The 9031-nt window shown below is 42.4% G+C and overlaps 1 non-coding gene across 1 annotated transcript; it reads right to left on the minus strand.

Moving 5' to 3' along the window:
* Positions 1 to 7041: 7041 nt before the first annotated feature.
* LOC130406773 (5S ribosomal RNA) lies at positions 7042 to 7160 on the minus strand. The gene has a single exon (XR_008904524.1). It is a non-coding gene; the product is annotated as a 5S ribosomal RNA (ribosomal RNA).
* Between the last annotated feature and the right edge of the window lie 1871 nt (positions 7161 to 9031).

Consider the following 9031-nt stretch of genomic DNA (forward strand, 5'->3'; position numbering starts at 1 on the left):
TTTATCTTATTTTATTTTACTTGAATCCTGTTTTACTTCTATTATTATCTCTACTTTCTATATTAGCTAAGAGTTTATTGTTTACTGATTACTGTTTTTTGTTTACTTTCTATAGTTAGTTAGTTAAGAGTTTATTGTTTATCTTATATTTTTATTATTATTATTATATTATTGTTTACTGTTTACTTTTTGTGTTTCTTCTGTAAACTACTGGGCAATCAATTTCCTTGAGGGAGTCATCCCAAAAGGATCAACAAAGCCTAATCTAATCTAATCTAATCTAATCTAATCTATTAAGGCTAATGGTGTCTAGAATGTTAGCTTGTTCTGCAGTTAATTTTGGTAATGTCAAACTGTTTAAGAAGGTGTAAACAGTTGCTGTAGAAATTCTGATATATATTATTTATATTCTGTGGGTTTTGATTAATGTTTCCTGTGGGGTCAAGATGGCTGGATGATTGATTTCTCTTTCTTATGTTGGAGTAGATTTGATTTGTTTTATTACTGTATTGAAACCATTATATTTCAGTTGCTGAATTTTAAATTGTGTTTTTTTCTGTATGATATCATCCTATTGTGTTTTGAGTTCCTTTAATTCCTTCTGTTTTGGTTCACTGGCATGGCAGGATATTTCTTTGTTATGAGTTTAAATTTGTTCTAATGTATTCTCCAATTGTTGTTGCTGTTTTTTTTTCTGTATGAGGAGTACGATATGACTTTTTTCCTCTGATTACAGCATCCCAGATTCCCACAGCAGTGAAAGTGAGGTGTCTAGAGATTTGTTCATCTCCAAAAAGAATGCCCACTCTTGCCTTATAAGGGTTGTAAAGTTAGGGTCTTCTAACAGTGAGGTATTAAGCGCCAAGTAGCTGAAGTTTTAGTATGTCTTTGGGTGTTTATAGACAGAAGACAGGGGTGTATCACTGATTACCATTGGGTGTTTTGGGTTTGACTTTCTTCGTGGGTCGCCTGGGAGTCGACCCTTAAGGGGGGGGTACTGTCATGTCTGTCGTGTTTTGGTGTGTTTCCCTGTGTTTCCCTCCTGTGTTGATTACTGTTCCCTCCCCTAATGTGTCTCAGCTGTTCCTCGTTGTGTTTGTTACTTACCCTTGTCTTTCCTTTGTTCCTGGTGCTATCATTATGGTTTGTTGGTCCTGCGTGCTCTCTGTGGCTACCTGTGTTCCTTTACTCCTTGCTCCTTGCTCCTTGCCTTTTGGCAGAAATAAAGTGCCGTTTCCTTTACCCGTCTGCATCTGGGTCCTACCTGCCTGCCTGCACCCACAACTCCTAACAGATACTGGGTACGGGGACTTTACACATATAGACATGCAGTGTAGGGAAAGTTCACTTTCTACGTGAACAAGTTCAAAGTTCAGTCCTTAAATTTGAAAATGAACTAGTTCAGTTGAACGTTCATAATTCAAATTTTGAACTAAGTTCACACTTCCAAAAATGAACTAGTTCATAGTTCTTTTTTTCAATGTTGCTGTGAGCTATTTTTTTTCTGTACATATTGAAATTCGTCCAAGCCTTTATACCACAGATACTATAGGGTCTAGCATATAATCGCGTTTTCTGATTACAGTTTAATGTAACAGTAAGCTGACAACACCGCAACTGCAAATTAACCACACAGAGATAACCATGGCAACCGTCAAACAACACAGCGTTCTGTGCCCGCATCCGCCCTGTTGATAACAAATCACCCCCCTATTGAACGAAGTTAAACCGAGTGAGCGTGCCGTTCACAGACACCAGAATGAACGAGTTCACAGTAACGTTCATCAGGCAGTAATACAGTACGTTCAGTTCACGTTTGCCCAAAATATGAACGAGTTCATGAACTATCGTTCAATGAACGCCTTCAGGCACAACACTGTAGACATGGACAATGGAAAGACAACACATAAACCATAAGCATAACTAGCAAAAAGATACTGAGTAAGGGGACTTTGCACATAAAGACGAGGACAAACAGAGAGACAAGACATAACAAGCAACATGGAAAGAGAGGCACATGCCTTTCCTTCCATATTGCTTTGCACATATAGACGAGGACAAACAGAGAGACATGACATAACCAAGCAATATGGAAAGAGAGGCACATGCCTTATCTGCGATTGGAGAGAAGAGAGAGAGAGAGAGAGAGAGAGAGAGAAGAGAGAGAGAGAGAGTAGAGAGAGAGAGAGAGAGAGAGAGAGAGAGAGAGAGAGAGAGAGAGAGAGCGCACAACAGAACAAGAAAAAGAGAGTATTCATTCTGAAAAGCCATGGTATTCATTTATATAGAGTTTATCAACTGCCAATACTGCATGTATGTTGTTCCTTCGGTTTTCCTCTAGTATGGGGTAGAGAGCTTTCGTTCGTTCGTTTATTTCCCGTGGGTATTGATCATTCATTCCAAAGTGAGTGTCCTTGAGTAATTTTCCTTCTTGCTCTTCCCTTCTTACAGGGTGTTCCGTTCCCTGTCATATTCTCTCTCTATTACTCTCAATTAGTATCTCTCTCTCTCTTTTTTTTTTGTGATCAAATTGTTCATTTTATTTCAAAAATACAGATTAACAGACAAAAGGACGACATATTTTTTAAATAATAATATACAGAAACTTTATCTAGTAACCATACTTGCAATAGATACAGAGAAGTGCATGGATTAAAATAAAAACACATAGACACTCGCACAGACACAGACAAACACACACACACCAGGGAGATTCTTTGGGTTTACTTAAGAAACATTACAGGAAAGGGGTCACTTTAAAAATTCTTTCAGAGAATTAGCGGCAGAGTGCCAGTTGTTCAAATTGGTCTCAGTGGTTTTATTAATCCGAGCAGTTGAAAGATAAACCACATCTAAAAAGGTGAGGACCCAGTGTTTGACGACAAGGGAGTGGGGAGGCTTCCATCGCACCGCAACCATCTTTTTGGCAGCTGTCAGGCCTGCCAGTGCTATGCGTATTTTAAGCTTGGTGATATAGAGCTTTGAGAAATCATTTAACAAAGGGACTGACACAGTCACTGGTATTGTTACCAGTGACTGTGTCTTTAGTATTTTTTTAAAAATGGTTTTGTGAATTTTTTGTTGACAAATCGTTCTTTTCTCCTGACTGTGTGAGTGTGTTTGTGTGTGTGAGTTGTAGGTCCCAAATGCTCTTCTAGTCCAATGTATTTGTGATCATCGACAGTCCCAATTAAAATCAACACCAACCGTGATTAAAGAGTATGAAGAAGTAGAGATGGCAGATACTAGATAGGTCGACTCTCTATGATGAAATCCTGTGCTTTCGTTGCTTTAGGGAGCAACAAATATACTTTCTATAGACTGCAAACACAGATTCAAATCACTTCCATAACCCTAGTTTTACCATGACTACCAGGTTGTAGTTTCAACATAAACAATGCTTGGCCGACATGTAAACAGTGTGTCTTCCTGTGTGTGTGTGTGTGTGTGTGTGTGTGTGTGTGTGTGTGGTGTGTGTGTGTGTTGTGTGTGTGTGTGTGTGTGTGTGGGTGTGTGTGTGTGTGTGTGTGTGTGTGTGTGTGTGTGTTTGTGTGTGTGTGTGTGTGTGTGTGTGTGTGTGCCTCTGTCTCTCTGTCCGTCTGTCCATCTGTCTGTCAATATGTCTGTCTCCCTGCCTCTACACATTGCCCTGCATGTCAGATCAGTCCATTGAAATTTCCTCCACCCACCAACCATTCTGCTCTTAGGCATGATTCATCACTAAGCATCTTCACTTTTCTAAAAAATACTCACACACACACACATGAAGACTTGAATGTGTGTGTCAGTGTGGGTGTTTTGTGCACTTATGCCTGGCCCATGCCACTAGCCGCCTTCACCAGCTACAAACGTCCCGATGGAACGTTTGTTTTGTCGCTTGGTTAATGCCTTGTTGTTGTGGGAGCTGGGGTATTTGTTTCCTCTCCCTCTCTTAATTTCTGATATCCCAATTAGAACGGTTGTTTTTGTGCCACTCAAAAGCAAAAGAGAGTCATCTTTAGCTTTGTGTTTGATCCCTCACACCCTTCTCTCTCCCCCTCTCTCTCTCCGCTCTCTCATTCGCCGACCAGTTCGTTTCTATCTATCTTTTTCTCGCTTCTTCAATCTCTATCCCTATGAGTCTCTCTGTGGCTCACTCACTCCTCCCTTCCCCCACTCCCCACTCCCTCCCTCCCTCCCTCCCTCACTATCGCTCCATGCCTCTCCATCACTTTGTTGGTCTTTCTATCTATGCCTCTTCTTGAATATCTCAAATTCAATAATACATTTAACTCTGCATATTTCAATGGCATCCACATGGAACTATGCACACACACACACACACACACACACACACACACACCACACACACACCACACACACACACACTACTTGGGAAAACCCTTAGCATGGATACATGAAGGATCCCCTCTTTCCTGTGGTTCTTCAGCGGTGAGGTTATGCAACACGACGGAAGAGATGGAGACACTGTGGAGGCTTGGATGGATGGGAATCCAGAATAATAACTGCTATCCCTTTACAGGTTGATTCCATAAAACAACATAGACGCCCTCTGTTAGACTAAAGTGTGATCGTTAACTGATTTAGAGGGATGGGAACAGCGGATCTGTTGCGACACGGCTGTTGTTGAAACAGAATAGCAGAACAGCAGTAATTGGGTTTAACATTATTGAAGCTGGATCAGTGCACAGAATGAAAGAAAAGACGCACAGTAAGCACAATATTGGACGTTAATGTCACTGTGTATAGCTTTGCTCCATTTACCCACTGTAAAGGTACATATCTATGCATGTATTTACATACGTGTCTCACACACACACACACCACACACACACACACACACACACACACACACACACACACACACACACACACACACACACACACACACACACCACACACACGCACACAAACAGCTGAGGCAATACATGTCTTACAAAGATGATATCTCTCTATGTCATATACATATGTGTGTTTGTGTGTGTACGTTTGTGTGTGCAACGCCATGAATGTGTCTAAGATGGCATGTTTTTGTGTGTGTGTGTGTGTGTGTACATGTGACCTACCTCAGATTCCCTGAGTTAGGTGATGATGGGTGTGTTGTGCTGTGGTTAAGTTAACACAGCCAACAGAGGGACATAGCACAGACAATGACCTCCTATTGATTATCTGCACATTATGCAAGACTTAGTGCTGTCAAGCGATTCAAAAATGTCATTGCGATTAATCGCATTAATGTCATAGTTAACTTGGGATTTATCGTGATTAATTGCAATTTTTTTTCTATTCTAATATCGCTTGATTTCGTGCTGCTAGCCTTTTAGTGAGATCAGAGAGTGTTGAGAAGGACAGTAATAAATATATTTGGTAAGATGGATATAAGAGACCCGCAGTGAATTCCACCCAGTCCACTTGACATCGGGTAGGTCTACCGTAAAACTTCAATAGCCCAGGCTTTTATTTGTTTCAATCACTGAACTTTCGAAGAAAAACTCTTGCTGAGCAAAGATGGGAAATACTATTGCTTAAAAAAATAAATAATTTATTATTTAAACCAGTATGAATATTCCTACCGTACGTAGGCCTATACACATTACGAATAACGCCTACGAACACACACACACACACACACACACACACACACACACACACACACCCACACACCCACACACACACACACACACACACACACACACACCCACACACACACCACACACACACACACACACACACACACACGCGTGGCGGAGCGGTAATCGGGAGAGTCGGGAGAATTCCAGTTGGGCCGTTAACTTTTCGGGGCTGTCGGGCTGATTACTGCGGGATAACAATATTGTGTTTATAAAAGTTCCTTGCAGCGCCGTCCGGCAGCCTGAGCTGTGCGCCCGCAACCTCTCACTCTCTCAACAGACGCAACACACTCAAAAACTGTCAACATCGCAACCAAGTCGATTTTGTCATGAGGGGAGTAAATGAGCGGCCCCTCCCGAAGTGGTACAGCCCAGGGGGGCCTTGAACTGCGATTGGTCAGAAAGACGTGACAGCTAATGATAAGATTAAACTCTCGTGCAGGCTCGAACAGATTGACACACAAACACACTTTTTCTTCACCCGCTCTGTATCCTTGCTTGCCCAAACAAGTACGGCGGCGTGCTTGTTGTTTTGTTTCCGGTGTAGCTAGATCCAGTATTGTAGTTTTTCTAACGTGAATAGTCGTTGCCAGACAGCAGGTGAATAAACGACAACGTTTGCCAAGCCAAAAGAGCGTTAATCGCACGATAAATAAATATTGCGGTTAAAATTGGTTTGCGTTTACGCCGTTAATAACGCGTTAAACTGACAGCACTAGGCAAGGCAAGGCAACTTTATTTAAGTAGCACTTTTCATACACAAGGCAGACTCAAGGCAGCCTAGCAAGAACGTATTGATCCAGATCAGCTCCCATATAGGGTGCTGTGCGGGCTGTCTGCTATTCATTTAAGTATATTACCATCCCGTATCAGAACATGCCTTAAGTACACATTATCCTTATTCACCCAGTGGTAGGGTGACCAGATTTGAGTTTGTGGCGGGGGCGGGGGGGGGGGGGGCATAATAATAATAATAATAATAATTCATTATATTTATATAGCGCTTTTCAATGACCCAAAGACACTTACAGAAGGGGGTACCTAACTCACCACCACCAGTGTGTAGCACCCACTTGGGTGATGCACGGCAGCCAATCTGCGCCAGAACGCTCACCACACACCAGCTTGAGGTGGAGAGTGAGGGAATTGATGAGTCAGCCAATTGTACCGGAGGATTATTAGGGGCCAGATTGAATGAGCCTGGTTTGGGCCAGGACACCGGGGAAACCCCTACTCTTTGCGATAAGTGTCCTGGGATCTTTTATGACCACAGTGAGTCAGGACCTCGGTTTTACGTCTCCTCCGAAGGACGGCACCTTCCACAGTGTCCCCATCACTGCACTGGGGCATCGGGATTGATGAGTGAAGGGGCCAGAGGGAAGAGTGCCACCTATTGGCCACCACCCGACACCACTTACAGCACCTGGTATTCCCAGGCGGTCTCCCATCCAAGTACTAACCAGACCCGACCCTGCTTAGCTTCCGAGATCAGACGAGATTGGGCGTATTCAGGGAGGTATGGCTGCAGATGTAATGTGCTGTTGTAAACAGAGTGGAAGCGGCAAGGTGCTCAATGTTGCCAGATTGGAAATGGCAAAGTAACGTACCAAAGGCTCAAAATGGTCGTATTTGGAGGATAATTATCGTGGCTCTGGCAACCCTGAGATCGGTCGCCCAATGACAGACTCTCTCTACAGTCAGCTCGCGCAAGAAGGTGGAACGTAAGGGATATACCATTTCCAGAACTTGGAAGGCCGTAATAACCATAGACATATACAATGGTAATAACTAGTAGGTTATGTGAAAGACCCAGAAACACAAATATGTGACGAGGCAAAAACAAATATGCGACGAGATAATGTCCGAAAACCGGACATTATCATCAATTAATAAAAAAAAAACGGACGCCCCGGACGGGACGTAAAAAGTGGACATGTCCGGGGAAAAGAGGACGTTTGGTCAGCCTACCAGTGGCCATCTTGAATTCAAATAAACCCCATGAATTCAAATCAAGCTGGGAACGATTCCTGGGGATTCTGGAACGTGTTTTGTCAGATTGTATTACGTTACTTATTTTAGTCCTTGGCTAGCAAGACCATTATTTGTCTATCTTTTATCGAACATTGTGGTAGTTTGTGGTCTGATAGTTTGTAAATCTTACCTTGAATTTAAACCCGGGATCTCAGCTGATTTTACAAACCCACTCTCTGAGAGTTCATTTTTTTTCTGGGAAGCTTCACATATCAATGGGCCATCCAAAGTTTGATGGCAATGGTAGAGTAAAATCAATGTTGCAGGCAAATCTACTCAGTATCAGTAACCAGAGGAACTGTTGACAAAGCCACTGCAAAAAAAAAAGCATGCAATTGAAGATGGCAGCTGAGAAATAAAGCCAAATAAGCTTATTTGCAAAGGCAAGTTTGTGTGATATAATTTCGAAAGGAAATTGTAAAAGGGTACAGTGAAATGTAATGGCAGTATAAACAATGTTCCATAACGTAATCATTTTAAGTAGAAGACTTTTCCATGAAATATGCAGAATCTGCCTGTCGGGGGGAAAATGTTGTCGGTGTTGCTTTGAGCAAATTCAGTCGAGGCTTCTTTGCTCTGAACAAACAGCTTAGGAGGAAGCCCATAGTAGAGCCACACAGGAGCCATCTTGGAGCCAATGGTAAGCAAATGAAGGTACATCTTGGATATGTTCAAATTGCTGAATAAAGCAACAGAGACCACATGGGCCTAGATTGATAGATGTAGGATGGATAGATACATATACATAGGTACATAGAGGTAGAAAAAAAATAGGATGGACAGAGAAATAGAGGAAGGGAGAGATGCACACTCACGCACTCACACGCACATGCCTACACTCACGCACATGCCTACACACACATACACTTACACTTACACCCCCGCACTCACACCCACGCATGCACACATACACTCACGCTCACACATGCACACACACATCAATACACTCACCCCCGCCCCCACACACACAAACGCAAGCACACAGACACTCGCGCATACACACGAACATGAACACACTCATGCCTACACGTCGTGCACAAACACACCACCACGCACTCCCACACCAGAACAAACATCCACACTCACGCAGATAGCCTACAGCAATGTATCGTGCATTTATTACTACATTCAGTTTAAATATTTGGTTGGACAACCAGGAATAGGATCCACCAAAATGTTCGTAAATTCTTGACCTTAACACACATCCTTAAATCTATGGCCGAACTAGAATACTGTCTTGACATGGATGCATAAAGGTAGGCCTGCATATTTTCTTTAGCTGTATATGGCCATTGCTTTTTGCCCTCTATTTCGTGACTGCAGTGAGTACAAGACGTAATATATATTTTATTACATCCGAGCATAATCCT

Source organism: Gadus chalcogrammus, chromosome 16 (assembly GCF_026213295.1).
Source record: "Gadus chalcogrammus isolate NIFS_2021 chromosome 16, NIFS_Gcha_1.0, whole genome shotgun sequence".
NCBI lineage: Eukaryota > Metazoa > Chordata > Actinopteri > Gadiformes > Gadidae > Gadus > Gadus chalcogrammus.